The sequence below is a fragment of the Choloepus didactylus genome, chromosome 6 (genome assembly GCF_015220235.1).
Source record: "Choloepus didactylus isolate mChoDid1 chromosome 6, mChoDid1.pri, whole genome shotgun sequence".
NCBI classification, from domain to species: domain Eukaryota; kingdom Metazoa; phylum Chordata; class Mammalia; order Pilosa; family Megalonychidae; genus Choloepus; species Choloepus didactylus.
The window spans coordinates 22,116,999-22,130,973 of record NC_051312.1 but is presented as its reverse complement, the minus strand read 5'-3'; the positions used below and the strand labels follow the sequence as shown (position 1 = coordinate 22,130,973).

Below are 13,975 nucleotides of genomic sequence, written 5' to 3'. Positions count from 1 at the left end.
AACTTCATTCATTCCCTTTCAGACTGAAAGGTGCTAGTGGGATTTCCTAATGCCCACAGCTTCTAAAGAGTTATTGAGTCATGAAATATCACCATCTGAATAATGTAAATGGTAGTTTCTAATTGCTTACTTTAAAGAAAAATACAAAAACAAACCAAAAAGTATGTCACAGAAAATTCCATATCTATGATTTTATTAACCTTCTATTTTCTCTCTAAGAAAGAAGAATAAAGGCATTCCTGGTTCATTGATCATGCAAGCCAAATCACATCATCTAATACCCTCTATCTATGATGAGAAAAGCAAGAAAATCAAGATGTTGGAGAGCAATTATACCATGCCAACTGAGTTTATATTTGTTGGATTCACAGAGTATCTACCTCTCAGAGTCACACTATTCCTGGTATTTCTTATAGTGTACACATTAACTATGGTGGGAAATATGAGCTTAATGATCTTAGTTAACATCAATTCAAGCCTTCATACCCCCATGTATTATTTTCTTAGCAACTTGTCTTTCTTAGACATCAGCTATTCTACAGCAATCACTCCTAAAATGCTGATGAATTTCTTAGCATCCAAGAAGAGTATTTCTCCCTCTGGCTGTGCACTACAAATGTTTTTCTTTGCTTGTTTTGCTGATGCTGAGTGCCTTATCCTGGCAGCAATGGCATATGACCGTTATGCTGCCATTTGCAACCCATTGCTCTATTCTACGCTTATGTCGAGGAGAGTCTGCATCTGCTCCATTGTGTTGGCATACTTCAGTGGAAGTATGACTTCACTGGTGCATGTCTATCTCACATTCAGGCTGCCATTTTGTGGCTCCAATCTTGTCAATCATTTTTTCTGTGATATCCCACCTATCCTGGCTTTATCATGTGCAGATACCTATATTAATGAACTTCTGCTCTTTGTCTTGTGTGGCTTCATTCAGACCACCACTTTCATTTTCTTATTTATAACATATTTCTGTATCCTCATCACTGTTTTGAGTATCAAGTCCCAGGAGGCAGAAGCAAAACATTCTCCACCTGTGCTTCCCATCTCATAGCAGTCACCTTATTCTGTGGAACCCTCTTTTTTATGTACTTACGTTCCATGACTAGTTATTCTCCAAACACTGATAAAGTGGTTGCATTGCTTTATACAGTTGTGTTTCCCATGTTTAACCCAATAATCTACAGCTTCAGAAACAAGGATGTTAAAAATGCTCTTGAAAAACTATTAGAAAGAATTTGGATTTTCAAATGAATGACAATTTAAATCATTTCAAACATACAAGGCCTACTTTTCCATTCCAATCTCATCATGCACAACTACCCCAAACATGTTATGCTTCATCTATTTAAATTTATCACCATTTTCCAGAAATAAAGAGACCTTTTCATCATCAAATTTGTAAAATGTCCTGCCCCCCTCTTCCAGGAACATTCTCTCCCCAATTTTTCTATTCTGTAAACATTCCTGAATTACAGAAAGAAAACATCATTGCTCATCAGTTAGAGTTCCTGAAATACTTTGCACTCATTATATTCATTATCATGTTGCATTGAAGGTACACGTTGACTTGTCTTTTAACTCACCCAGATTATAATATCTTTGGCAGCATGGAACATGCATTATTGGTTTATTTTCCAACATGTGTAAAGAACACGGTAAATTGCATGTTCACATTAATATATGTTAAGCATATGGATGAATGTGTGGGTTGGTGGATAGATGGATAAATGTATAGATGGATGGTTAGATCTAGCTCTCTGTGTTTGTGTTCTCTATTTATAGAATATTTATCAACAGGGAAAGCTGATATTACCAATGATGGGTAGTGGTGTTAATGGTGGTGGGAAGAATTCATTGGCTTTCAGGAAATCAAAGAGAAGGTATTTGGCAATAGCATCTTTAATATTATGTCAGAGTGAAGGCCTGCCATATTATATCTCTTTGTGGAGGACTGATTTGCTGGAAGAGATCCTGACTCCCATTCACAATGGGTATATGTGAAAATCAAATAAGACTATAAATATCATCAAGATTATAAACTCCATAAATTACTATTTTCATATATATGTTACTAACATTTTCTTTGAGAGTCTGTCTTAAAAAAGAGGTAAAAAAAATTCTCTGATAATTTATTCCATAAATTGAAAATGCGAACCAATTGGAGTGTCAGCAGTTTTTCTCAGTGATCACGTATCATGAGGCTAGCAGATGTTTTCTGTCATTGATTTTGATCCTACAGTCTCAGTTTACTTATTGTTCTATCTTTACAAAGTTGAAGCAGTAAATTTTTTACATCTGAATGTATAATATTGTGAATTTTGCAGTAATTATGAAAATATAAATGACTGGATTTGTTATACTGAATATACCCCATTGTTAATTTAACATGAAAATTTAGACAAATAAATTTGCTATGAAAATTAAATGCTATATATTGAGTGCCTTAGTGTCTTCTGTAAATGGAGACAATAAGGTACTGCCAACTGAATAAGGTTGTTTTGAGGACTATTTGAATGAAATTATGAAATTTTATTAGTAAAAGTATAATTTGAGGATTTAACAAAGTGAAGTATTTTGATCACCTAGAATGTATGTAAAGTTCTTTTAACATTGCCTGACACATAGTAACAGCATATAATTGTTTGCTACTTTACCACTATTATATTACTATTTGTTTTTAAGTTGACATTAATGTTTAATCCTCTAAAAGAAAATACACATTTTTAAGTATATGTAGAACAATCTAAACATTCTGGGATGTTGTCAAAATTAAAAATTCAACTTAGTGACTCATTGTCATGTTAAATTATGTGCCCTCCTATGAAAACTGTGTCAAAGTACAGGTGAGTTGAAAAATGCCATTTATCTGTACCTTAAAAATGAAATTTGTAGGTTTATTGAACTGTTTCTACAATTCAACTGTACTCTCCTGTTGTGCCAGTTTGGATGTATTTTGTCCCCCAAAACTCCATGTTCTTTAATGCAATATTGTGGGGGCAGACATATTAGTGTTGATTACATTGGAATCTTTGGATTAGGTTGTTTTCATTGAGTTGTGACCCACCCATCTGTGGGTAATAACTTTGATTAGACAGTTTCCATGGAGGTGTGGCCCCTCTCATTCAGCATGGGTCTTAATTAAATCACTGGAGCCCTATAAAAGCTCAAACAGGAGCTTGGTGCTGCAGCTTAGAGAGACAATTTTAAGATGACCATTGAAAGTTGATGCTAACATTTTGGAGAATGCCATTTTGAAACACAACCTGGGATCAAGCAGATGCCAGCCACGTGCCTTCCCAGCTAACAGAAGTTATCTGGATGCTAATGGCATTTTCCAGTGAAGGTACCCTATTGTTGATGCCTTACCTTAAACACTTTATAGCCTTAAGACTGTAACTTTGTAACCAAAATACCCCCTTTATAAAAGCCAATCCATTTCTGGTGTTTTGCAGAATGGCAGCATTAACAAACCAGAACATCTGTTAAGAACATGGTCTCTATGGTTGTTCACTCAGTGTGTTAAGGTTCATCAAATTGTAAAATCAGCATACCAGCATTTGTAATAGGGAACTATCAAAAGTAAGTCTTATTTTTCACTTTCTGAAATAAGTTAGCCTAAGGTAATTAAAGTCTAATGGATTTATAATTATTACAATTTTTAACAATTAATCTAAATGAGGTGTGGTTGTTTGAAGCTATTATGCACCTTAGAAAAGGACATTTTCTTTTAATCCATTCCTGTAGGTGCAGACCTATTGTAGGTGGGACATTTAGTTAGGCTATTTCAATTGATATGTGAGCCACCTCATTCAATAGGGTCTTAATTCTTTTTTTGTAGTTCTTTATTTAACTTCCTTTAGAAGCTAAGAGATAAAATTAAGAGAAGCTCATGGAAAAAGCCCCAGAGGTGTTTAGAAAGGAAGCCACAAAATCCAGAAGCTGAAAGCAATGAAACTGGGAGAGAAGAACCAGCAAGCATCACCTTGTGTCTTCACATATGATAGAGGTGTCCCAAATGCCAGCAGCCTTTCTTCAGAGAAGGTATTTTTCTGTTGATGTCATAATTTGGACAGCCTCAGATCTGTAAACTCATAAGCTAATAAAACCCCATTGTTAAAAGCTGGTGCATTTCTGGTATATTGCATTTCATCACCTTTAGCAAACTGAAACACCAGGTTTCTCAAAAGTAGTGCTATTGACCTTTGGAGCAAGGTCACTCTTTTTTGAGGGCTATTCTGTGCATTGTAGGTGATAAATAAAATCTAGTAGGCCCAATATGGAGGTGCCAATGCTAAGACCTTCTTAGCAAGACCAAAAACCTAAGCTAGTTTCTGTTTCTTGTAAATGCCCAGCTCACCAGCTAACTTCCTCATTCCTAAGCAACCAACTGTTCCTCACATTATAAGACCCCTAAATAAAAGGGAAACTTAATGTTGGCCAATCACGTCTTCACTTGCTTCTCACATGCACCCTATATGAGCTTCTCCCTTCCACCCCCTTGATGGAGCTTCCTTCTACTTTCTGAATGGGATGCTGTTTGAGTCATAAATTGCCCAATAAAGTTGTGAGATCCAAAATGGCCTAAGCATCTTTCCTTTTATTACAGGATGTTTAGCAGCATCCCTTGACTCTACCCACTAGATGACAGTAACTTGCCATTTATTTTGTGATGACCAAAGATTTATTCAATTATTACCAAATGCCCACTGGGAGAAACATGTCACCCCTGGTTGAGAATCACTGAACAAGCCCAAAACTTTTTCTTTGTCCATAAGGCAAATTAAATCCAGAATTTTGAGCCTGGTACCTGAAAATAAGTCAGAATAATAATTTGGTAAGAAAATCTCAGATGTGATCTTATTTATTTTGTTCTACATTATTTCTCTTTTCATTTTTATGATCTAATTTGATAATATGCATAAGCACATAAAATTTACACATTTTAATTAAAAAGACACATAAAATTAAAACCAAATAATATGTTTTATGAAATGGGGCATGGTTCAGAAGAAATTATACATGTAGGATACATTGAATGAGATTTATTTTTCTGTTTCTGTCTATTGTGAGAGAGAATCCTACCTGAGAAGTTATACTACATTTCAGTCGCAAGAAAGTAATGCAATATACAAATTTAAAATATAAAAAATGAGGTTTTCTCCAAAATAATGTCTGTATTTTAATGAACACTTCAAATTAAGGTAAGAAATAATGCTTATGTGACAATTCTACATCTTTATTGTCCTTACATCCTTACATTGAGTATTGGAGGGGAAGGTCAAATGAATTTTATGTCATGAGGTAGAAAAGACCTATTTTTATAGTGGCATCACAGAAAAAATTTGTAGGTCATACTTGAGGTAAATCTATATCCTCCAAGAAATACATCCATAATTATGTTTTCCTTCAAAGTAAATAAAAATATTTTCTTGAAACATTATCATTAGATAGGCATTTGCCATAATGGAGGCTTAAAGATAGAGGTTGGGTTGAATAATGATTGATAATCCATACTTTATCTTACTCAGCCACAGAAACTGTTAGGTATGGTGGAGGAGACATGCCAAGATTTGTTACTAAGACATCATTATTAGTTCCACTTAAGTATGCATGCATGCCATTTCCGTGTTATACAGATATAGTCATTGTGTACCATAATGATTTTACCATAAATAGCGTGTCTTTTTATTCTATATATGAGTAGTGATAAGATTTTGTTTCATAAATCACCATTTTTGTTTCATATTTCCTTCTTGAACAAACAAAAGGTAAATGACCTGATACCGTTCCCCAATCCATACCCCAATCACACACACACATGCCCACAAACACACACACACACACACAAATAACTTTATAGACCAATATTTCTCGGAGGAAAATTCAAGAATATCAAAGTAAAATCAGGTGTGTTCTTGTAACTCATCCCATTTTGAGGTTATGCAAATAATCTGTCTGAAACAGCTATAATTATTGAGAAGCAGGCTATGTATCTTTTAATGTGTATTTTCAGGAAAAAAAAAAGATTGAGTGGGAAATATGCCCCCTTCTGAACACTTTACAGAAATTGTGAAAGGGTGCTGGAACAAAAATGAGACTCAACTAAATTCACAGTCCTGCAAATCAAAAACTAAATATTTCTCTTCCCCATCCAACCAATAATTTTAATAAAGACATATATAGGCATTGCAAACAAAGGTGTTATTGGAAAAAAGAATGCCCTGCCCTTTAGAAGAAAAAGGGACAATGTCACTCAGATTTCCCAACACACCGATCCTGCAGGTGGTCCAAGGGAGAATGTGGCCTCTTCCCCTCTGAAGATGAAAAAGGGGGAACTCAAATTACAACTAAAGGGGTGAAACAGAGTATCTAACTGATAGAGAGGCCACACTCTCACCTATTAATCCTATTACATTTCCAGCACCTCCTGCTCAGAATGACCAGGAAGTCTGTTCCTGTCACATAACAGTGACCAAACTGTTAATGAAGTAGAATTTACCAACAACCCACAGATGAGTCCTTTGTCTCAACCACTGAAGGTAACTTACAAAATGACCATCCATTTCTTCTCTGTGAAAGTACACCAATTAATCTCTTAGATAGGGATTTGTTAAGCAAATTATGTTGCATAGTAGTATGCAAGCCCCAGTGAATATTCCTTGAAATTCCAGCAGTCTCTGCGATTCACAACTAGTTAATAGCTGACTTTGATTACTGCTGTGATGTTGGGAATTTTTCAACACAAGTCTTCCCCAAAATGTTGTGATTAGTGCCAGAGGCCTTATGGACAAAAGATTCAACTGATGTGTGTAAACCATTGGAGCAAAGCCTATGAAGATCCAGATAGATATGACTAAAGCTTTACCAAAGCTTCCTCAATATCCCCTAAAATCAGAAGCTAAAGAAGGATTAAGACCAACAGTAGAGTTTCATCAAAAGAGGAGTCCTTGTGCTGTGCACTAGCCCATGTTAACAGTTGCCTACTGACAGTTAAGAAACTGGGAGGTCATGGGTATCAGTTTATCCAAGATTTAAGAGCGATAAAGAAAACAGTAACCCCAAGACTTGTAGTACCTTATACAAATACTATCTTTTTTCTATCCCCTTGCATTCCACCTATTTTACTGTAATAGATTTATTTCAGCATTCTTAAGTGGCCTTTTGATTCTGAAGTCAGAACCTATTTGCCTGTAGCCTGGGAAAATAAAATCTCTCTCTCTCTCTCTCTCTCTCTCTCTCTCTGCATATATATATATATATATATATATATATATATATATATATATATATATATATATATATATATATATGGAAGAGGAGGCAGAGAGAGAGTCATGCCACAAGGATTTATTGACGCTCCCTCTCATATATCTCCAGTTCTCAATAATGGATCTCTACGGCTTAAATTTCCCATAGGGTCTACATTCATGCAATATGTGCATGACCTACTCATTTTTTGTTTGTTTGTTTTTATTGTGAACTTTAACATATATACATAACAGTGATAACATCCAATGTATGATTTTACAAGTAATTAGCAAAACTCAAAGAATTTCATGCTCACAGTTCCCAACTTTAGCTACTTCCATTACTGTAAAATATAACATACATACAGAAAGTTGTCATCTCTCGATGTACAGCTTAACAAGAAGTTATACAGGTAATTTCAAAAATTGTTATGGTTTACAGTTCCACAATTCAGTTCTTTCCTTATTATGCAATACAAGGTATGATGGTTAGGTTCATGTGTCAACTTGGCCAGGTGATAGTGTCCAGCTGTCTGGTCAAGCAAACACTGGCCTAACAATTGCTGTGAGGACTGGTTAATAAACCAATAGGCTGGTTTATTAAATCATCAATTGACTGCAGCTGTGACTGATGACTCACCAAAGGGAGTGCCTTCCACAATGAGAGAATGCAATTGGCTGGATTTACTCCAATTAATCAGTTGAAGACTTACAAGTGAGACAGATAGATAGAGGACCTTCACTTCTTCTTCTGCTGCCCAGTGAAGCATTTCCTGAGGAGTTCGTTGAAGTTGCCGGTTCGTTTCCTGAGGAGTTCATCGAATACGTTCGTCAAAGATACCAGTTCATTTCCTGAGGAGTTCAACGGGCATCTTCCTTGGAATTGACAGTTTGCTGACTGCTCTACAGAATTTGGACTTGTGCACACCCACAGCTGCAAGACCAACTCCTGCAGAATCTACTTTCGTAGTGCCCTTCAGCCCTTCACCTGTTCTGGTCCTCACAGCCCACCTACTTCTCTTGGTCTCACTTTTCACCCTCCCCAGTCTGGACCCCAAGTTGTCATCTCAGTTGTGTGGGATGCACCCAAACTGCTGGCCCTGGCCTGCTATGGAACCCGCCAGGTTGGTGCTCAGCCCCAGCAGAGAACACCTTCTCAGCTCCTGCCCCCCCTCTCCTGCAAACACCTGTAGAAAAGTTCCTGAAAGTGGCTGGTTGATCCAATTGCAAATTAATATTCTACAGCTGGGCTGTTTCCTGGCAACCCTCGTGAATCATCTCTCCCCTTGCTCCCAAGGTCCTCTGATGTCAGTCCCCCTTTCCCCACCGGGATCCCGGTTGTGTAAGTCCACCATCTGCCAGTCCCTCCTGCCCTCTAACTCTGAAGGAGTCCATCCTTCAAGGCCAGGCCCTCCACTGGGGCCCTTTGCCCCAGAACCCCCTACCTGTTTTGACAGGGAGACTGCCTTCATGTGTTCGTTCGTTCATTCATTCATTCTTTCACAGAACTGTCCCTAGAGAACCCTAACTAATATACAAGGTATATAGAAAAAGGTGAAGACCTTCAAGGCACAATTCAATGAGCAGCTATGGAGCAAATTCCTAAGGATGAATCCCACTAATGTACCATAGTCACTCCTGACCATTCCCATACCATTAAGATCACCATCATTATCACATCTGTACATATTACTGTTATATGATATCTCTCCTTTTGTGTCTGACTTATTTCACTCAGCATTATGTCTTCAAGGTTCATCCATGTTGTCATATTTTTCATGACCTCTTTCCTTCTTAATGTCATGTAGTATTCCATTATGTGCATATTCCATATTTGTGTATTCACTCATCTGTTGAAGGGCATTTGGATTGTTTCCATATCTTGGCAATTCTGAACAATGCCACTAGGAACATCAGTGTGCAAATATCTGTTCATGTCACTGCTTTCAGATGTTTTGGGCCCATACAAGAAGTGAAATTGCTGGATCATAGGTTAACTCGATATAAAGTTTTCTGAGGAACTGCCAAACTGTCCTCCAGAGTGTCTGTACAATTATAAAGTCCCACAAGCAATGAATAAGAGTTCAAATTTCTCCACATCCTCTCCAGCATTTGTAATTTCCTGTTTGTTTAATGGCAGCCATTCTATGGTTGGTGTAAGATGATATCTCATTATGGTCTAGATTTGCATCTCCCTAATAGCTAGTGAAAATGAACATTTTTTCATGTGTTTTTTAGCCATTTGTATTTCCTCTTCTGAGAAATATCTTTTCATATCTTTTGTCCATTTTATAATTGGGCTGTTTGTACTATTGTCATTGTGTTGTAAGATTTCTTTATATATGCAAGATATCAATCTCTTATCAGATCCATGGTTTCTAAATATTTTTTTTTTCCCATTGATTTGACTGTGTTTTCAACTTTTTGACAAATTCCTTTGAGGCTTTTAATTTTGAGGAATTACCATTTATCTATTTTTTCTTTCATTGCTTATGCTTTGGGTGTAAGGTCTAACAAGCGACTTTCTAATACAAGGTCTTCAAGATGTTTCCCTACATTACCTTCTAGGAGTTTTATGGTACTGGCTCTTATATTGAGGTCTTTGATCCACTCTAAGTTAATTTTTGTGTAGGGTGTGAGACACAGGACCTGTTTCATTTTCTTTTTTTTTTTTTTTTTGATGTGTATATCCAGTTCCCCCAGCCCCATTTGTTGAAGAGACTATGTCCCAGTTCAGTGGATTTGGGCCCTTATCAAAGATCAGTTGACCATAGATCTGGGGGTCTATTTCTGAATTCTAAATTCAATCCCATTGATCAGTATGTCTGTCTTTCTGCCAATACCATGCTGTTTTCACTACTGTGGCTTTATAGTAAGCTTCAAAGTTAGGAAGTGTAAGTCTTCCCACTTTGTTTTGCTTTTTGAGAATGTTTTCAGCAATTCAAGGCATCTTTTCCTTCCAAATAAATTTGATAACTAGCTTTTCCAATTCTGGAAATTAGATTGTTGGAATTTTAATTGGAATTGCATTGAATCTGTAGATCAGTTGGGGTAGGATTGACAACTTAATGTTTAGCTTTTCTAGCCAGGAACATGGCATATTTTTCCATTTCTTTATGTCCCCTTCTATTACTTCTAATAAAGTTGTAAAATTTTCTATGTAGAGGTCTTTTACATCCTTGGTTAAGTTTATTCCTAGGTACTTGATTTTTTTAGTTGCTATTGAGAATAAAATATTTTTCTTGGGTGACTCTTCAGTTAGGTCATTTCTTGTGTATAGAAACATTATTGACTTTTATGCCTCAATCTTATATCTTGCCATTTTGCAAAATTTGTTTATTAGCTCTAGTATCTGTGACATCAATGACTCAGTGTCTCAGGGTTTTCCAAATAAAAGATCATATCATCTGCAAATAATGAGAGTTTTACTTCTTCCATTCCAATTTTGAAGTTTTTTTATTTGTTTTTCTTGCCAGAGTCCTCTGGCTGGAACTTCTAGCACAATGTTGAATAGTAGTGGTGACAGTGGGCATCCTTGTCTCATTTCTGATCTTAGAGGGAAGGCTATCATTCTCTTGCCATTGAGTTCTATGCTGATTGTGGGTTTTTCATATATACTCTTTATTATATTGAGGAAGTTTCCTTCAATTCCTACCCTTTGCAGTATTTTTTGTTAAAAAAGGATGCTGGGTTTTGTTGAATGCTTTCTCAGCATCTATTGAGATGATCATTTGGTTTTTCCCTTTTGATTTGTTAATGTGTTTTATTGCACTGATTGATTTTCTTATGTTGAACCATCCTTGCATGCCTGGAATGAACCCCACTTGGTCATGGTGTATGACTTTTTAACGTGTCTTTGGATTTGAATTGCAAGTATTTTATTGAGAATTTTTGCCTCTATATTCATTAGGGATATCGGCCTGTAGGTAAAGATGATCCTTTACCTGGTTTTGGTATTAGAGTGATGTTAGCTTCATGAAATAAGTTAGGTAGTGTTGCATTTTCTTCAGTGTTTTGAAAGAGTTTAAGATTGGTGTCAGTTCTTTTTGGAAAGTTTGGTAGAATTCCCCTGTGAAGCCATCTGGCCCTGGGCGTTTTTTTGTGGGAAGCTTTTTGATGACTGACTGGATCTCTTTGCTTGTGATTGGTTTGTTAAGGTCTTCTATTTCTTCTCTGGTCAATCTAAGTTGTTCATGTGTTTCCAGGAAATTATCTATTTCCTCTAAATTACCTAGTTTTCTGGCATACAGTTGTTCATATTATCCTACTATGATTTTTTTTATATACTTTATTTTGGATTCACAGTAATTATGTTGCTTATTTCAATCCTCTCTCTTTTTTATTTTGTCAGCCTTCTCAAAGAACCAACTTTTGGTTTTATTTATTCTATTGTTTTTGTGTTCTATCATTTTTTTCTGCTTTAATTGTTCTACTTGCTTTGGGATTAGTTTGCTGTTCATTTTCTAGCTTCTTCAGTTCTTACATTAGTTCTATGATTTTAGCTCTTTCCTATTTTTAATATATGCATTTATCACTATAAATTTCTCCCTCAAAACTGCCTTCACTGCATCCCATAAGTTTTGATATGCTGTGTTCTCATTTTCATTCATTTCTAGATATTTAGCAATTTCTCTTGCAATTTCTTTTTTGACCCACTGATTATTTAGAAGTGTGTTGTGTAACCTCCAGATATTTGTGAATGTTCCAGATCTTTGATGGTTATTGAATTCTAGTTGTATTCCACTGTGATCCAAGAATGTGCTTTGAATAACTTCAATCTTGTTAAATTTATTAAGGCTTGTTTTATGCCCTAACATATGATCTATCCTGGAGAATGTTCCATGAGCACTAGAAAGGAATATATATCCTGGTGATTTGGATGTAATTCTCTGTATATGTCTGTTATGTCTAATTCATTTATCACATTGTTTACATTCTCAATTTCCTTATTGGTCCTCTGTCTGGTTGATCTATCTGTAAAAAGAGTGATGTATTGAAGTCTCCCAAAATTATTGTAGAAATATCAATCGCTTCCTTCAGTTTTGTCAATGTTTGTCTTATGTACTTTGGAGCACCTTAGTTGGGTGCATAAACATTTATGATTGTTATTTCTTCTTGGTGTGTTGTCTCTTTTATTAGTATATAATGTCTTTCTTTGTCTCTTATGACATTTTTGCATTTAAAGTCCATTTTATCTGAAATTAATATTGCAACCCTTTCTTTCTTTTGGCTATAGCTTACATGGAATATTTTTTTTCCATCCTTTACCTTTCAATTTCGTTGCATCACTGGGTCTAAGATGAGTCTCCTGTAAGCAGTATATTGATGGTCTGTATTTTTAAATCCATTCTGCCAATTTATATCTTTTAACTGGGGAGTTTAATCCATTCACATTCAATGTTATTACTGTGAAGGCAGTTCTTGAATCAACCATCTTATCCTTCAGTTTTACTTGTCAGATGTACCCCCCCACCTTTATTTCCTTTAAGGTACCCTTACTAAAGCTCTTCAGTTCTGTGCCCTTCTCGAGTCCTCTCTCTCCTTTTTTCTCAGCCAGTAGAGCTCCCTTTAGTATTTCTTGAAGGGCAGGTCTCTTGTTAGCAAATTCAGCATTTGTCTGTGAAGATTTTAGCTTTCCCTCAATTTTGAAGGAGAGTGTTGCTTGATAAAGAATTCTTGGCTGGCATTTTTTCTCTTTCAGAATTTTATATATGTCATTCCACTTCCTTCTTGCCACCATGGTGCCCATTGAGTAGTCACTACTTAGTTTTATGTTGTTTCCCTTTTATGTGGTGAATTGCACCTCTCTTGCTGCTTCCAGAACTATCTGCTTCTCCTCAGCATTTGACAATCTGATCAGAATATGTCTCACAGTGGTTTTATTTGGATTTATTCTATTTGGAGTTCATTGGACATCTTTGATTTGCATATCTATGTCATTTGGCAGGGATAGGAAGTTTTCCCCAACAATTTCTTTGTATATTCTTCCTAGTCCTTTACCCTTCTCTTCCCATTCTGGAACACCAATGATTCTTATATTTGTACACTTCATGTTGTCCATAATTTTCCTGAGATACATTTCAAATTTTCTTTTACTTTCCAGTACACTATCTTCAAGTTTGCTTATTTGTTCTCTACTTCTTCAAATCTGGTGTTACATGTCTCAAGAATCTTTTTAACTTGATCAATAGTATCTTTTATCTCCATAAGATCTGCTAATTTTTTATTACTCTTTCAAGTGCTTCTTTATGCTCTTCTAGGGTCTTCTTAATGTCCATTATATCCTGAGCCATGATATTGGTGTTTGTGATTACTTCTTTGAGTAACTGCTCCAAGTTCTGTGTCTCCTCTATTATGAGCACTTCAGTTATCTATATCTTCTGGTTTCTTCATATGCTTTGTGATTTTCTAATTTTCTGTTGTTTTTGACCTCTTGACATTTGCTTATCATGATAGGGTTCTTTTAGGATATGCAGACTTATTTAAATAATTATCTATAATTTGATAGAGCTACAGGTTGGTGGAGTGTGCTTTCCCTGACCTACCAGTAGGTGCCACTCCTGAGTCACCACTTACTCTCAAACCAGTTCTCCCCAGCTTTGTCTTTATGCTGATTGGGGGCCCAAACTATGTGGAAATCCAATCAGTGCACCACATTTCTGTGTGCATTGGGGATCATCAGCCCTGGCAATGGGGGGGGGGGCAGGCCCTGTGCTGTTTGACAG

At 36.1% G+C, this 13,975-nt stretch overlaps 1 pseudogene; it reads left to right on the top strand.

Moving 5' to 3' along the window:
• The first annotated feature begins 316 nt into the window (after positions 1-316).
• LOC119535763 lies at positions 317-1,254 on the top strand (annotated as a pseudogene).
• The last annotated feature ends 12,721 nt before the right edge of the window (positions 1,255-13,975 follow it).